An 18003-nucleotide genomic window follows, 5' to 3' on the forward strand; every position below is an offset into this window, starting at 1 on the left:
GTTGACCGCCTCCCTCCGGTCTCTGACCTACTGTGGGCCGGGCGGGCCGGGCCGCCGCAAGAGTGCTGAATCACTTACACCCAGACGACGAATGAAGGATGGAGCGGCCACGCCGGGCATGGCGGTCATGGAGGCGGCCGGAACATTCATCTCATTCGCCCGGGCGGGCCTAGCAGCCCTAGGGCTGCCCTAAGGCCCCCACCCCACGGCCGCCACGCCACCGCCACGCCACCGCCGCCACGTCACGTTCATACGTCACGGCAAAGTTGGACACCATTACGAAAAGGAGAACAAGTCGCGGTCATCCCCGAGAGCGAGAGAGACGGGGAGAGGGGCGAGGACGGCGCCGCGCTGCAGAGAGCCCCGACAGCAGCAGCAGCAGTCTGAAGGGGTGTGAAGCAGCCGGGGCTTTCTCTCGAGAGCAGATCGCCAGGGGTCCACCCCGCCCCTCGCCGCCCCGCCCCGCCCCGCCCCGCCCGGACCAAGCGACGCGCGCAAGTTTTGATCCCCGTCCAGCAGTTCCCCCTTCCAGCCCGGCCACCCTCCCCGCCTTCCCCTCCCTGACGCCTCCTATGAGACACTGCGGAGTGCTTCCGGTCCCCCTGATGCCCCCTGGTCCCCCACCGCGCCGCGAGGACTCGGGGGCCCTCGAGCCCAAGGACACGGAGAACACCTCAGACTCTTCTTGGCTTGCTTGCTTCCCCCGGCGCTGCCCCAGCCCCCCGCCCCTCCCCGCGGAGGCCCCCCGCCGCGGAGCGCCCCCCCCCCTCCCCCCTGTTGTGCGGTGTGACGCCACGGCTACGCGCTACGCACTCTGACGTCCAAATTACTGTCCGGGTAATGAACTCCCCCGCCCCTACATTATTACCGTCATCGTGCCCCCGGCTCGGCCCCCTGCACCCCATTGGCTGCGACTATCCGGCACGACACGGCCAGAAATCCGAACACAACACGCTCTTCTTGTCGTCGCCAGTGAAATATCCGGGGAGATGCCATCTGCAGCAGCCTGGCCGGCGCCCTGGTGGAGGCGGTCGAGGCCCTAGTGGTGCACCATGGCCGCCATGTCGGCGGCGGGGCGGCCTTCACTGGCCGGCTTATCCGCAGGGATCGGCCGCAAGGCTGCCCGCGGCCGCCCAAGCCTGCCCAAGGCTACCCACGACGGCCATGGCCGCCGAGGCACGAATTATGTCGTGTACGGACACTGCGGACGCAGCCGGTGACAGCCTCCGACGAGCAGCCCCGGGCACTAGGCCGAAATCACTCGAAAATAGTCGATAAATCGAGACAAATCGTTAGATCAAAAATAATCATTTAATCGAAAATAACCGTATCGAAAATAATCGACCAATCGACAAGAATCGACTAATCAAAAACAATCGACTTATCAAAAATGAAGATGATAAACCGGTGACCGGTTTTCGATGGTCACAGTTAATTTTCTCCTCCAAAAAACGTAATTACAGTAACTTTTGTCACCTCAATAAAAGCTTCAGAATGCCTGCAATCACTTTTTCAAATTTCTGAGCTTTGTTCCGTTCTCTTCACTTCATGTTTCATCAATAAATCAGATCATTTCGATCAATCGTATATGATTTTGGTTTCCAAAATGCTAATTGACAGTAATCTCGATAATCCATCGACTGATTCCGAGAATTACCAGTACCGCCTCTAGGCCTACCCGGCACTCCGGCGCCAGTCGGTGACGCGACGCAGCACACTGAGAATGAAAAAGTCGAGGGGGAAATCACTCCTAAAACCTGCGACCCGACTATTACGCCTATAACGCTCTATTACGCCTCAAATTATAGGGATTTAGCTGAAAACAGACCAAAAAACCCCTAAAATAGATCAAATTTTGAGAATTTCGGCTATTACGCTACTATTACGCACACTACTACGTGTGCTATTACGGACACAGTGACCCGACTATTACGCGAGTGCTTTCCCCCTCGGAAAAAGTCATGATCAATACCCAATTTTGGGCGAGGCATACTTTACCACCCAAATTTGGGCGAGGACGGCTTCCTCGCCCAAAATGGGGAGAGGAAGGTTGTATCAGCATCAGCTACCTATATGGCTCCATAGTATTATGACCCAAATTTGGATAAGGAAACCTTCCTCACCCAAATTGGGCGAGGAAACCTTCCTCCTCCAAAATTTTAGTCATGATCATGACTCTTTCATTGTCAGTGCATGTGCCCAACGACATGCAAACGACTGTCGAGTGATTCCGCTGCCCGCACTCCTCGCTCTGTCTCTCTCGCACTCGAGGAGTGTGCCGAAGGCGTGCGAGAGTGACCGAGCGAGAAGTGCCGGCGCCGCTCGGCGCACTTGGCGTCAAAACGGGCGGCAGGACCAAGGCAGGACCAAGGCAGGACAGGCGACGGCGCGGGACGGGCCGCCGATTTCCACGTCAAGAGAGGAGCCGCCGTCCGGGCCGTCGTGGGGCCCGTCGTGGGGCCCGGCCCGGCCTGCCGGAACCTCGCGGACCTCATTTACCTACTTAGCATTTTAAAACAAATGGAAATGGCGCCCTCACTGGTGAGGAGGAGGAGAAGGGGAAGAAGAAGGAGAATCCCCATGGCTTTCATCTCGGACGCTCATGCATAGATCCCGCCCGCCGTCTCCGGGACAGCCACGCAAAGTACGCGGCCCTTGGGGGCGGGGTGGGTCAGGGCGGGGTATGGCGGGCTAGGGAGGCGTGGGCACCTCAGGAAATTAACATGCACTAACTTATCCCCTGACCAGGCGGACGGCCTACAGCGACGTCTCCAGGCCGCCCGCCCCGCGGCCCCGTGGCTGGCTGGCAGGAAGTGTGCGGCCAACTTGGAACACCGCCCCGCCACACGCCACGCCCCGCCACGCCCCGCCACGCCCCGCCACGCCCCACCACGCGGCGCCACGCTGAGCCGCCCTGGCAGGCTTGCAAGGCTCGGAGGCTGGGGCGCTGGAAGTGGGGCACGGGGGCGCGGCGCGTCGTGGCGGCGCGTCGTGGCGGCGGTGTCACGTTGCCGAAAGAGACCGCGGAAGCCTACTTCAGGGGGGAGGGGCGGAGCGGACGCCCCATCTGTCTCATTACACTCCGCCTCCACGAGGGGCATAATTAGGACCGGAACCCCCACGGCGTCGTCGGCGTCCTCGGCGTCGAGCAGGTCCCCGTCGTGGCGGCCCCCGGGGCCGCCCGGGGACCGTGCGATTAATGATGAGTCCCACTTGGCCGGCCGACCGGCCCGAAGAGCCCAGAGGCCGGCCAGGCCGAGGGCCAGGCGGCCAAGGCCACTTAGCCGAGTGGCTGATCAAGGCCCATCCTCGAATTAGCGCCGCCACCCCCACCACACTGGGACAGGGAAAAGGGCCGCCGCCGCCGGCGGGACTCGTACCTCCAACCACGAGGCCGGCCGGGGCGGCTTGGCGAGGCTTGGCGAGGCTCGAACAGCGAGCGGCAGCCCATGTCGCCAGGCGAGCACCCTCGACAAGCAGGCCACCACGCCTGGAGGCTCCAGGGGTCTACGTAAGGGCCACGCCCCTTCCGCCTCTCAGGTGTGGTCAAGCAAAAAGCAAGACGCTCTGCTTGGAGGTGCGCGAAGACACGCCCCCCCCCCTCCGAAAAACAATTCTAGAGCCGCTCCTCCTCCGCCACGGCCAGGTCGAACACTTTGGCGTCGCATCGTGATCCAGCACGCGATCCTCTACTACGTGATGCTGGTCGTGGTGCCGCAGCCCCCACCACTTCTGTACTGACGATCATTTACCGGATCGCCGAGCACAACCCCCACCCCCGCCAAACTCGTCGATGCTGGGCTGCTCTTGATGAGGCCTAACAGACACTTGTTTAGAGTAATTTTGTGCCGCCTGCCTGCCGATGCTGGAACCGTTCGGGGCGAACGGGCGCAACGAGGAAAACAAAGAAAGAAGCAACGATACATCCGAAAAAAAAATAAGCACAAAGGGCGCAGCCTGCGCCAAACCCATTCAAGAGGCAATTCATAGCATCGGTTCTATTTTTGTTTGTTTTTTATTCTTTTTATGTTGGTATTCGTCCGTTTGTTTTATGGCGGTCACATTGCGCCGCTCGTTGGCCCGACACCGAGGTAACCAGGCGGCACGCTGCAGAAAAAGACACTAGGCCAACGACAACGAATTCTTTTGGAAAAGTTTTCGGCACATTCTATTTGAAATTAAACACTTATTTTGGAGTTGGACCTAACAGACAACAAATACATTCTCTTAACTCTACTCGGCCTTTCAGGAGAAGAAAAGGCTTGGCCGCCGCCAATGCGCATACGGAAAAAAATGCATAAAGGGCCACACGAATTGAATCTCGCGCCGGCTGAATCCTGGGTGTACTATAAGGCTACTTCGTGCCTCAAAAAATTCCTTGTTCGTTTCAAAGCAATTTAGGAGCGTTAGGAACCGCCCTCATGGTGTGATCCCATCCTTGGATTGCAGCAAGTACGAGCCAACGTGGATAAGTCGAGTGGGAAGGTGGCGGGGGGAGGGCGGTGGCAACCAGCGTGGGCCAATTAGGCACGACGGTCTCGCGTTACCAGCCTCTCTCTCTCTCTCTCTCTCTCTCTCTCTCTCTCTCTCTCTCTCTCTCTCTCCCCACACACACGCACTCATACACACAGGCGAAAACACACCTGACAAAACGATCCGGCAAACGAGCAGCCGAGGTGCTTGGCGAATTACCGACCGGACGAGTCGCACTAAAGACAGGTATGGAGAGCATGCCTGCGCCGAATTAGAGGGAACCTTCCCCCACCCCGCGCAAAAAGAAAGAGAGAGAGACAACCGATAAAAAGAAAGAGCCCGAGATAAAGGCAACGCAGCAGGTACACAAGGCCAGGCAGCTAATCGCGGCTCGCTGCCTGAAGCTCGCTCTAGATTGGGTGCGAGGGCACGGCGGCCTCGGGGGCGGCCTCGGGGGCGGCCTCGGGGGCGGCAATGGGTGCCCTGGGACGGCCCCGGGGGCGAGATTACGGCAAGGAGGCCTTGTCTCCTCTCCTTGCCAACCCGCGGAGCGCGAAGCAGTGGAGCCATAGCCCGCCGCTCCGCGAAAACATTCACGCGGCGCGCGCACTTTTGCTTATCACTTTTTTTCCTCCCCGTGCCCCGGCTTACTCAAGGCCGAGAGGCAGTGTCGAACGCGGAGCCGAGGAATCTGGCGGCAGGTAATCTGGCCGGGGTGCGAATATCCCGAGATTGGACGGCCGCTGTTACGACGGCCTACGCGCCTCCGCGCCGCTCCGCACGCACGGCCTAATAACTGGACTAATCACCACGCGGTACTCGTCTGCCAAGGTCGGCCTATCGCCGCCCGCCGAGCCCCGGATGACACTTGCTGCAGCGACTGATCCTCTTCCCCTGCCCGCCGCGGGGAGTGCGGCCCCAGGGGCTCCGGGCCTTCGGGCCTTCGGTCGGCTTGCACAGGGACATTACCCGAGAGTCCCTTTAATCGCAAGGATTACGCCTGTAGGCCGGCGGCGAACCGGTCGGGCTATAAAGTGTTTCGTAATAGCGAATAAACGCTTTAAACGCGCGGAGGTGGAAAGGGAGGGGGGGGCGTGGATCTCGGATGCCGAGCCTTCAAGCGCGGCGTGCGCGCCGCCGCGGAGCCACGTCGCCGTTAAAGAGAAGCCTCTTAAAGCGACCTTTACTCTCAGTCCGATTCACATTTTAAATACGACCGCATTTATATTCGTCGTCGTCTCGGCGAAATTATTATTGGCCGTCTCAAAAAGAAAGGATGAAGTTGTTTGTTCTTTCACAGGGCTCGGCTCGGCTCGGCTCGCCATGGCCAGTCGAGCGAGAGTCAACGAAGCGCCGCCGCCTTCCAGATTCGCCGATCGCCATGGGAAAAAACGCCGCTGCAAAAACATGGGCCCCATTTTCCTGCGCGAACCAGTCTGTCCCGCATCCGGCCGATACCCAAACTCCGGCACTGGAAAAAGCGGAAAGAAAACAACAAGCGCAAAAACAAGGGGGGAAAGAAGGGGGCTAAATCAATCACCATGCAAACACACGGGAAACTCCGCGTGCCCCGTGAAGGGGGTACAAAAAGGGACGCGGGCAACAACTTGGTGCAGCGCGGGGCCAACTTATCCGGATAAAAAGTAGGACGAATGTAAAGGAGGACACTTCTACAACAAGATTAGTGTGTGCGTCGTCTCACTTAACATTGTAGACGAGAGGCGGCGCGGATTTTTCTTGGCCGCCTCCCGTTGGCGCTACAACGATTTGCATTTTTTAGGCACGAAGTAGCCTTATAGTATACCCATGATTCAGCCGGCCCGAGATTCAATTTGTGTGGCCCTTTATGCATTTCGGAAATTTTCTATACGATTTTCATGAGACTTTGCAGACTTGTAGAACTTTGAACGCTGATTCTCATGCTGAAATCTGGTTAAAAAGTTGGTGGCCAATTTTGAGAAATTTGCTGTCAAAATCGCCGTTTCCATGGCAAAACTCGACTCGTCAAAGGAAAAAAAAGGGAGTGGGGGGAGCCGAGCCGGGGCGGACCAATAGCCGAGCTTCTTTTTGGGTCTGTACAGCTTACTCCAAAAGCTGAAATCAGCACGTTCGAAATGAAAAATTTCTTTGACTGCAGATAGACAAGATGCAACAATAGAAATGGTGTCGGTTCGAACGCAGTTTTTCGGGTAGAACTATCCAATAATACTTCTTGATTGGAGTGTTTTTGGACATGCGCAGTAGGTTTGCAACCTGTTAACAGTTTTACCAACTGTAGCATTTGAAATCTGTATTAATTTTGCTCTCTTTCTTGTTTTTTCTTTGTTTCCTGCTTATGAAAATTCATATAAAACAAATTTTCAATTTTTGTGTGATGACTCTCTAAAAAAACATTCACAGAAAATTAGCAATACAAAAGTTCTTTTTTTCTGACATACAGTTTCTCAAATATTCCTTTTTTTTTCTGTCAATAAAACAATTTTGTTGTTGTTGTGATTCAGTTAGCACTAGGACCACTTCGCTCCACCTCGCGACTTGCAGTGCTCATGTTCCTCGAACAAGACTCACCCGCGTTTCGAAACCATCCCTCCCGGGTTAATGAAGTTTGTCAAACCAACCGTCGTGGTGTTGATACGTTGTAAGGGAGAACTATTACACAGAATTGAAGAAAACATGACTAGAGAACCATAGCCTTTTGAAACAAGCCAAACAATTCAACGTCAGCAACAATGGATGGGCAGTTTTAATGCGCGACTGCTGGCTGGTGCTTTCAGCTTCGCGATTTTCGCAAGGGCGCAGACGCCGAGCAACTAGTTGCCAACCCGTGAAAATTAATTTACTGCCTTCTTTCTGCCAAGAACATTTTAATAATAATGGACTTTAAAGATGTTCCATTGTTAGAACACTGCGGAATACATTAGCATTGGAATTTTTTGAATTTACCAGCATTTTGATTTCTATTGTCAAGTTTAAATTTCGACGGGTGGCACATCGACCACATTGGTACCACTGCCATTGGTAGTCCCCTGAGCCACAACTTCACAACACCACTTCTTTTCTTTCTCCACACTCTTACACAATAATCAAATTGACTTCGTGACTCCTAGGATTTCTTGAAATCGTATTTTCTTTTTTTAATTCCTTCTTGAATTTAAAAAGAAAATAATTACTGCTACGAAAAAAGACTTGCCCACAATTTTTTTTCCTGTGTCGTCGCTAAAAGCAGCAAGCCGAGCCGTACGTCGTCGGCAGAAAAGCGAAGCACACTTGCAGGGAAGTCTGTTACATTGCGTTCAGGTCGGCCCGCCTCGCCCCGCCTCGTCGTGGCCCTGGACAAGCAGCGAGTGTGTGCCCGGCGTGTTCGCCCTCCCTGTCCACCACGTCGTGCCTGTGTTCTGTGTTTTCAGTCAGGCAGCCCGGCCCGGCCCGCCTCGGCCCGGGCCTCCGCAAATAAAAACAAGCTGCCAAATTGGGCATCAAATAATTCAGCAAGCCGCCGCGCTTGGTGGCCCTGGGCGGCCCACAGTGGGCCAGAAGACCGGTGGAGGCGGCCTAAATTCTAGACGCGTTTTGAGCTCCAGAGTCGCTAAATGGGACTCGAACCGAACGCGTGACCCAACCAATGAATTGCTCTCCGGACGAGGAATCCATTAGTGGGGTCACACGTTCCATTCGAGGCCTGCTTAGCGACTCTGGAGCTCAAAACGCGTCCAGAGTTTAGGCCGCCTCCACCGGTCTTCTGGCCCACTGTGGGGCGGCCCTTGGCCTCGCTTGCTTCGGACGCCAGACTTTCCCTTTCGATGAAGGGCGCCGCGTGTTGACGACGCCGCCAGCTGCGATACGAAAAAGTCTTCGCAGCGGCCGAGGGAAAAAATGTCGGCGACAGCTTGCTTCGGCTCGGCCCGCACCTTCTCAGGATTCGCCTAAAATGGGCCTTCGCGCCAACTTGTTAATTGATTTTGACGCGTTACAGTAAAAAACCCCAGGCAGTCGCGCTCTCTCGAAAACTCTCTCAAAAAGCAAAATAATAAAAAGGAAAACATCCCAGTGGCGCGTGGTTTCAAGTTTCAAGTTAGGGGTTCAGCAGCCTTGAGGTGGTGCTGTGTGCTTTAACATCGATCCCCTCACATATTCGACGCGAAAGGAAGGATCCCTTAAAGTTCGTTTGCGTTGTCCCTATACTCTTAAGCCTACGAAGCATTTGCTTCATAACTACGAAGAAAATGAAGGCATTGTAGAATTGCTTCGTATTATGAAGAAATGCTTCGTAAAAAATTTTTCTTCATAATACGAAGCATTCCTTCGTAGATTTTACAATGGCTTCATTTTCTTCGCATTACGGAGCGGTTCTTCGTAGAGTTTTTACCGTGTACTCGCTACGCACGGCGGAACAAGGCCCGGCCCTTGGTGGGTAAATCCCTTATTTTCCGAGGAGGCAACCGCAAACTTCCACTCACTCCGGCCGACCGGTCTGCGCCTGCCTGCCATCGCTCGTGATTATGCTGATTGGGAGTCGCGCTGTTTGCCCAGGAAGACCACCGATCCTTCTCGGAGCAAGCCCGCTCGGCCCTTCATTTTTTATTTTTTTCTGTCTGTCTGTCTGTTTGTTTGTGTGTGATTGTTTGTTTGTGTGTGTGTGTGTGAGAGAGAGAGAGAGAGAGAGAGAGAGAGAGAGAGAGAGAGAGAGAGAGAGAGAGAGAGAGAGAGAGAGAGAGAGAGAGCCACAAGGAACGCCCTCCGCACACACGGCCTGCTGACCTCGGCGGGCGCGGCGCTGCGGTGGCGGCAGATCCGTTCGGCGGCAACCGAATGCGGGGCGCGGCGGGGCGCGGCGGGGCGCGGCGGGGCGCGGCGGGGCGCGGCGGGGCAGGGCGGGGCGCGACGGAGCGCGCGGCGGCGGTGCTATCCAGCCTGCTTCATGAATTTTGGATCCGGACAAAGGTGTCTCTGGTGCCGCCTGGCGCGCCATTCCGAAGAGTCGTTTCTTCGCTCTCTCTCTCTCTCTCTCGCTCACGGGGCTACCTGTCGGTGTGCGAGAGAGACAGAGCGACTCTTCGGGCGCACCCTCCTCCCCGTCGTCGCCTCCTGCCGGCGTCCCTTCGCATTCAAGTTCCGTGGAGCCATCCGCAGCGGGCTGATTCCGATCGGTCGCTGCCTTCCCCTCTATCTCTCTCGCACGCGCACGCGGCACTCCGTTCGTTTGAGAGAGACAGAGTGGCGAAGCACTGTTCGGATTCGGCCCGCTGTCTTGACGACGGCGTCGTCGTCGCTGCGTTCGCATCGGGGACGCGGCACCCAGTAGAAAACCATGGGGCTTGCTATCGCGTCTAGCTCTGCATCCGATCCCACTCATCCCATCCCACTCATCCCATCCCATCCGTCCATCCATCCATCCATCTATCCATTCAGCGCGCTCAGAGGGGACTGCATGGTCGTGGTTCGTCGGTGGTCGGTCGTCGTCGCCCGCGCCGCCTCGCCGCGCCAGTCCCCACTCCTCACAGCCAGCCACCCCCTCCCTCCTAGCCCCCTCTCTGCCCGGCCTCCCCGGCCCGTCCATCGCGAGACCGCTTTGCTAAGCTTGCTTTGGCGGAACTTTTTAACCACCTAAAACCGCAGCGGGCGGCCAGCGCTGCGAGCGCCCTACGGCCAGCGGGTAGGCAGCACGCTGGGCACGCGTGAGTGACGGGCCGGTCTACCCGCCATTACCATTGCCACTACGGGCTGGACCAAGGACGAAAACGGAGGCACTGTTCGGAAATCAGCCAGCACGTTTCGGACCATGGCGGCGACCCGCTGCTGTCTACAGGTGTGATGGAGTCACCCGGAGGAAAGGCCCAGAAAAGAACAGAGAGAGGAAGAGAGAGGGAGAGAGAGAGAGAGAGAGAGAGAGAGAGAGAGAGAGAGAGAGAGAGAGAGAGAGAGAGAGAGAGAGACAGAGACAGACAGACAGACAGACAGACAGACAGACAGACAGACAGAGAGACTTTTTTGCTGGCCCGAATGACGCCCGGTGGCCCTGCCCGGCGGCCCTGCCCGGCGGTCGCGGGTTCGAGGACGACTGTCCCTTTTATTTGCGCGAGAGGACACGCGGACAACGACAAGGCCGTCATCGAATGTTATTTTGGGCCGAAACGGGATGACGCAGCACACCGCAGCGGCAAAGCGGGGCAGAGCGGGGCGAGGCGGGGCGAGGCGGGGAAGGGAGAGACGCGGAACAAAAACGGGGAAAAGGGCGACGAAAATATTGCGTCACGGATTGGAAAAGGCAGGGAATGTTCTGCGGCTCGCGCGAAGCGTCGCCGGCGGTCGGGTCGAACAAGGATTTCAGCCCCGAGCCAGGACGGGCCCTCTGCGAAAAATTTTGGCAGTCACCTGTGATGGCTATCACACGGCTAATTTTCCTGACAAGAGAGGCTAGTGTTCCGGATTGGGTGGGCGGTCAAAACCCGATGACTCCAGAGCGACTCTAGAACTCGGCCGGTGAATGAATGCAAATGCCACCCGCAGGTACTGCCAGCAGGCTAGTGTAGGGCCTAAGCTAGCCCGTCGGCAGTACCAGCGGGTGGCATTGCATTCACCGGCCGAGTTCTGGAGTCGCTCTGGAGTCATCGGGTTGTGACCACCCACCCAATCCGGAGCACTACAAGAGGCCATCAAACTAGTAGAAGACATTGTTGTCACGCTCACGCAATAGGTGACGAAATTGTCATCATTTGAGAATGATGACAAGAGTCATCCACTTTTTTCTCACCTAGTGACAATAAACGTTCACATCGGTTCACATAGTGTCGCCGGCTGCCTCACTCAAATAGCACCGGCGTTAACGTACACGGTAAAAACGGTTCCTGGTTTTTCCAGGAACCCCCTGGAAGTCGCCTATGTCTGCGCCTAAGGGCTCCTGGGAAAACCGGGTACCGTTTTTACCGTGTACCTCCGGTTCCGAGAGAAGCTCAGGATGCGACTCGCTCAACCCGGCCGTATACGTAGTTCTGTCACCATTTCTGGGCTGCAGTTTCGCATACGTTTAAAAATACAAGCAGGCGTTAAAACGCGAGAGTCGTCGGCGAGGGAAGATGGTCCGGTCTTCCTTTGATCAACGCTGCGCCGCTGTGCCGCTGTGCCGCCGCGCCCGGTGTGGAGTCAGCCAAATAAAGCCAAATCCGAGCGGGTTCCCTCTAGTGCCTCTGGGTCCTCGGTTCCTCTGGTTCCAATCCCCCCCGGGGCGGTGTCATGTCCGCCTGCCGCCGCGCCGCGGGTTCGCCTCCCGGTGACGGCGGCCCAACTAATTAAAGTAACTTCGGAAAGCGGCACCCGAACCGTGGCGCCCCGAAAGTAAGCCGATAGTGACGTTTCCCCCATTTCCCATTTTAATTCGGACGCGGCCGCCGCAGCCACCGCACCGCCAAAGTCACGCAGTCACGCGCCGCCCTCGCCTCGGAGTCGCGCGGGCCATTCAAGGTGTCGTCCTCGCCGAGCCAGCCCAGCCGACCTCCAAAACACGCACGGCGCCAACAACTTATTCCAATGAGGAGAAACTTGTCCCAAGGGCGCCACACGCACACCCCTTTCTCGCGCACACACACACACACACACACACACACACACACGCTTCTTCGGACTCAAGTTGTTGCAAAAGGACGAGGAGCATTGTCTCTAAGTGTGTGTTGTACGTGTGCGTGTGTGTGCGTGATGCGCGGCGATTGTTGGAAAGCACAATCAAGCTAAGTGAATATTTCACCAAGTGATTCCTGCCCCCACCCTACAATTCCTCTCTCTCTCTCTCTCTCTCTCTCACACACACACACACACACACACACACGCGCACACGCACACACACACACACACACACACGCACACACACACACACACACGCGCGCGCGCGCGCGCGCGTGGGACAGCGTCCCACTGACCCACAGTTAAGTTTGGGGACCAGGCCACCACTCGTGCCGCCCGGGGGACTGTATTGAGAAGGCGCACACACCCTGTGCCGCTGTGTCTCGGCGTCCAGCAAAGGGGGGGAACTGGGTAGGGATCTAACGCACTGGTTTAGTTGTTGCTTTTGCTGTTGTTGTTCACCTGTACAGAACCGCTCATCTAGCCAACGTGATATCCATGACATTGTGTGAAACATTATATCGTTAGTTTTAACTGTCAATTTACTGTCCAATAGGTTAAAGTTAGTTGGAGTAGGTTAGACTAGTCATTTAGAATCGAGTACAACTTCTAATACAGTAAATTAATTGTGAGATCTAACTGCCAGTGTTGAATTTGAAAACTGTAGGTTTGCAACACTGGTGTCTACTGTTTGTGTGACAGCCATGACAGGTAGCAGACAGTGACTGTGATGGGCGGGCGATGTCAGAGTTCAGTTTCCGAACACTTCGAATGCTTTGTGTTTACTTAGGTTTTGCTTCAGACTGGGTAAAAGTGGTTGCGCGTTGATGCGAGGAGAGTAGTCGCGAAGTGATAAATTGAATAAAGATTTATATACATACCCAATACATATTTGCAAGGTTAGGAGGCCCAGCACCCGGCATGTTCAATACCAACTTGCCGATCAGAAACTGTGAAATATGACATGAGAATGGCATGATGATATTGTACGCGAGGGCTGTCAGCAAGTCAAGCGTCACTGGGGTTGAACCAGGTCGAAGTTACGCTAAAAAGTAACGAAAATTTAGGACCTCTCTTGGTGCCTAATCGTGTCCGATGTTTTCATTTGGGTATGTTGGCCGGGTGAGCAGGTCCGTACAGACGTCACAGACAGAGGGGTATTCAGGCAACCCGCACGACACTTGCACAGCGCCTTCTCAACACGTCAGTTCGCCCCCTCTGGCGTCCAGTCCATTTCGCCGCCGAGGGGCCGACCCTCCTTCCCCGTCTCTCTCTCTCTCTCTCTCTCTCTCCCTCTCTCTCTCTCTCTCTCTCTCTCTCTCTCTCTCTCTCTCTCTCTCTCTCTCTCTCTCTCTCTCCTTTTCATTTTGGAGACACTTTCCTTTCTTACATAATCCTCGGTCCACGTTGATCACAGCACGTCACGTGGAGGAGGTGAAAGCATCTTCCTCTTCAACCCTGTTTTTTTTTTGTTTTTTTTTTTTGCGCGCGCGCCCGTGCGACACATTGATGGGCTCTGCCAGGAAGCGAGGTAGGCGTTCCTGTAGTGCCTCACGGCCTCACGCACTTTGCCGCGCAAGTCCCGGCGGACGACGAGCAAGTTGCCACGACGATATAGAAGAGGGGGGGGGGGGGGGGGGCTCGGCCCGCTAGTGTGAATGGCACCCCTCCCTCGCGCTGGTCACCCTCGACGGCCCCCTCCTCCGTCAAAGTCGCCCGCTTGCAAACTACGGAACCGACGCTACTTTAGAAGCCCCGTCCTTCGCCGCTTCAAGAGCCCTGCGGCAGCGTTTGAGGTCGAACGGGGCGCCACATCGGGCTGGAATGGGGGAGGGGGGGGGGGGGGGGGCTACTCCCCCGCGCGCGTGCCTTCGTGCAGAGAAACAAAAGTAGCTACTCTGGCAAATGACGGAGGTTCCGAGTCGCGAGAGAAATTACTCATGTACGTGGGATGGTGGTGCCATTCGAGAGTGGACGGCCAGGCTCCAGGATTTTTCTGCGACGAGAGGCGGTAGTGCAGCCATGTTTGCTTTCTTACAGGGGCAAAGAAGTACTTTGCATACGCTACAAACGTAACTGTCAACTAAGTACACACTTACAAATGCATGCTTGGCAAGTACACACTTACAAACGCATGCTTGGCGCCGTATAACTCCATGCTAAGCATAGGCGTTTGTTGGCTGAGCGATAGCGAAGCCTGTTACTCCAGTGGGTTTGAAAATTTTTTCCTGTCTGTCTGTCTGTCTGTCTGTCTGTCCGTGTGTGTGTCTGTGTGTCCGCACTACTCCTCCTAAACGGCTCGGCCGATCTCGGTGAGATTTTGCACACTTTTTGGGTATGTCCTTGGCTCGGCACACGCGAAATCTCACCATCCTAGATCAACTGGTTTAGTTTTTATAGCCGAAAAACACTTTAAAAACGGGGAAAAATCGAGTTTTCTGTAGGCAGATCGCTTCTGTCGTGATAAAAGGGGGGTCTGGGGGGCAGAGCCCCCCAGCCCGGACAAGGGGAAACGTTACAAGGGTCAAGATCGAGTTATCTGGAGATGAAGCAACTCTTTCTAGAATGAAGGGGAGTCTGGGGGGTGGAGCCCCCCACCACGCAACAAGTTAGGAAAATCGACGATGGAGATGGAGAAGCCATTGCCTGCCGAAGGCAGGCTAGCGCCGCAGGCCAAGGTAGGTACGCCAGGCGCGGATTGCAGAAACAGGCAGCGAGACATCGCGAAGCCTGTTACGACAAGACGCGGTCTGGCGTAAACCTACCTTGTAAGTGTGTACTTGCAAGCATGCATTTGTAAGTGCGTACTAAGTAGACAGTTAGGTTCGTAATGTACCTCGAGGGGTTACCCACTCCGGGAATCATGTGTACACTCAGTCCGGGAATCATTCCTAAATCTTTCAAAATTTGATGGAAAATCCTCATAGTTTCAATTTAAAGTCATGGTAACCATGTGATACACACAAAAACATTCAAATACAAAGAAAATTTTCGAAAGTTCTCTCTTTTTCTCAGAGATATGTTCTGGGAATCGCGGGAATCCGGAATCGTGTGTACACTAAAGCAACGAGTGGGTAACCCCTCGATGTACCTTCCTTCCTGCACGGTAAATCTCCTCCTGGGATCCCGTAGAATATCGGTCGGTTCTACTGGAAAATCCCCTGGGGTTCTCGGCATTTCGGTCAATTCCCAGGTGATGGTTTTACCGTGTGGTGAAAACTACTCTAGTCTAGTACCACCGTGTCTAGTACCCAAAAAGAGAAGGGATTGCTCCCAATCCTCGCCAGCAGACGGACAATCACACATGATGGGCCGATAGGGGGAAGGCAAACACGGTCGGTGCGTGGCGGTGCGTGGCGGTGCGTGGCGGTGCGTGGCGGTGCGTGGCGGCGCGTGGCGGTGCGTGGCGGTGCGTGGCGGCGCGTGGCGGTGCGTGGCGGTGCGTGGCGGTGCGTGGCGGTGCGTGGCGGTGCGTGGCGGCGCGTGGCGGTGCGTGGCGGTGCGTGGCGGTGCGTGGCGGTGCGTGGCGGTGCGTGGCGGTGCGTGGCGGTGCGTGGCGGCGCATGGCGGCGCAGCCGCGCGGGGCAAACGAACGGCATAAACAAGGCGAACCGACAGAACGAGGGACACAAAGAGGACGGCGAACAACACGCGTACAAATAACGGCGGATCCGCAGACTGATTCCCGCAGTCGTCGCTCTGTCTCTCTCACACCAATAGGGAAGGCCCTGCGAGTGCGAGAGAGACAGAGCGACGAAAACGAAATCAGTCCGCTGGAGGCCGCGGAGGACGGAGGAGGGAGGGGAGACGGCGGCGGCCGACCGCGGGAGGTGGGGGCGGCGTGGGGGGCAGAGATGAAAATTCGGGGGCGGTGGGCAGAGGGGAGAGGGGGCAGGCGAGGGCGGCGACGGCGGAAAGTCTAAAATTCCGGAGGGCCTACTTGGAGAGCACGGCGATGTGCTGCGGTTGGGCGTGGCGGCGTGGCGGCGAGGCAAGGCGAAGCGAAGGGGTTGGCGGCGGAAAGAAAGAGCAGGGACCAGATTGGAGTGAACGCACCGACGCACCCGGGGGCGTGGCGGGGCGGGGCGTGGCGGGGCGGTGGAAGGCGCTGGAAATGAGTGATTACGAATGAGAAAAGGGCATACAGCGGCGTCCCCGGCGTGCCCACGCCGCTGTGGGATCTGTTGCTGCTCGACTCCAAGGAGGCCGTGCCCCGGGCCCACGCCTCGGCCTCCGGGCTGCGTCTCGGGCCGTGGCGTGCGTCTCGAGTGTCGGCAGAGGAGGCTGCCAAGCCGTGCGCGCCGAGTGCCGCCCTGAAGCAGCGCCTCGCACCCCGTCGTTTTCGCGGTGAGGGGAGCGACGTTGAAGAGAAAGCGGAAAAAAAGAAGGGAAAACTGACGATTTGGTGGCGCGTCTTGTCGAGCAGCTGCGCATCTCCGCCGTCCCGGGCGTCCTCCACCTCGAACTGGAACTGGAGCGGGTCGAGCGGCGCTTCGGGCTGATTTCCTCACCTGCCGAACAAACGAAAACAGAGCGTCAGTGCGGAACTTGATTTCGCCGCGTTCACGAGATTGGAGTCACGGGTACGACGACCCGAGCGAAGGAAGAGACACACTGGAAAAGGTCGACGAAAAGCTAGGATCATTGTAACGGGCTTTGTGTTGCAAAGGATTTTCTTCGCTGGATAATGACATCCCTGAGAGTTTCCTCGACTCCAAATAGTAGTCTGAGGCAGCTCTTTCCCAGTGTAGATGCACCGGGACGTGTGGGAAGGCTCCGTGGAAGCTTCGCGGGGACTTGGAACACGCGCCACCGGAAAAAGGTCTTCCGCGGCCAGCAGTGCGCGGGCAGAGCAAGGAAGCCGGGCAGGGTGGCACCTCAATGAAGCAAAGTTTGGCGCTGCGCTGCGCAGGCCGCGCTGCAGGGCGTCGAGACGAGACGGCCGCTGACAGCGCCTCGCCTCGGGATTGGCTAACAACAGCGGCGGTCGAAGCGGGGACACTGCACTGCAAGGACTGGGACACGACGATGACCGAGTTTGACAAGAGTCGGCCGCCGCCCTCGCCCAACCCAGCGACCTGTCAACGCATGGCGGGGCGGCGGGGCACAGTGGGCCAGAAGACCGGTGGAGGCGGCCGAAACTCTGGAACCGTTTTGAGCTCCAGAGTCGCTAAATGGGACTCGAACCGAACGTGTGACCCCACCAATGGATTGCTCTCCGAACGAGGAATCCATTGGTGGGGGTCACACGTTCGGTTCGAGTCCTGTTTAGCGACTCTGGAGCTCTAAACGCGTCTAGAGTTTTGGCCGCCTCCACCGGTCTTCTGGCCCACTGTGCGGGGCCGGGGTTCGGGCTCGCGCCTCGCCGCACCTGCAGGCTGCTCTGTCTGCCTCTCTCACACTCATGGGGCGGCCCCGGGCGGCCCTCACAGGTGCGAGAGAGACAGGGCGACAAAAACGACTCTCTAAATCAGTCTGCTGGCCGCGCAGGCCGTCGGACACAGTCACCAACTTGGAACCTCGTCGTCGCCCTGCCGAAGTAGGCCCTTCCTTCGGAGGCCTGTCTTCCTCACCTCACAAACGGCACGGCCACTGCCCGACATTCCCCACCAACTTTGCCAACAATTTCCTCCACGTGGCCTCTTCGCGCGGCCAGGGGGGAGGAGCGGCGGCACAGGCAAGAAAGGCTGCGATCTCCGCTTTCGCGCAGCAACTTCCACGTCGAAATGCCCGGCCGCCCCGCCCCGCCCCACCCCGCCCCGCCCCGCCCCGCCACATGAAACGCAACCGGAGGAGCAGGGCTGCGCCTGGCGAGAAGCGGCACCACTGCCAGCGGAGCGTTTTGTCGCCCTGTCTCTCTCGCACCCTTATGGAGAGCCCCATGAGTGCGAGAGAGACAGGGCGAGTGAAAAAGAC

The sequence above is a fragment of the Thrips palmi genome, unplaced genomic scaffold, assembly GCF_012932325.1.
Source record: "Thrips palmi isolate BJ-2018 unplaced genomic scaffold, TpBJ-2018v1 HiC_scaffold_8, whole genome shotgun sequence".
Taxonomy (NCBI): domain Eukaryota; kingdom Metazoa; phylum Arthropoda; class Insecta; order Thysanoptera; family Thripidae; genus Thrips; species Thrips palmi.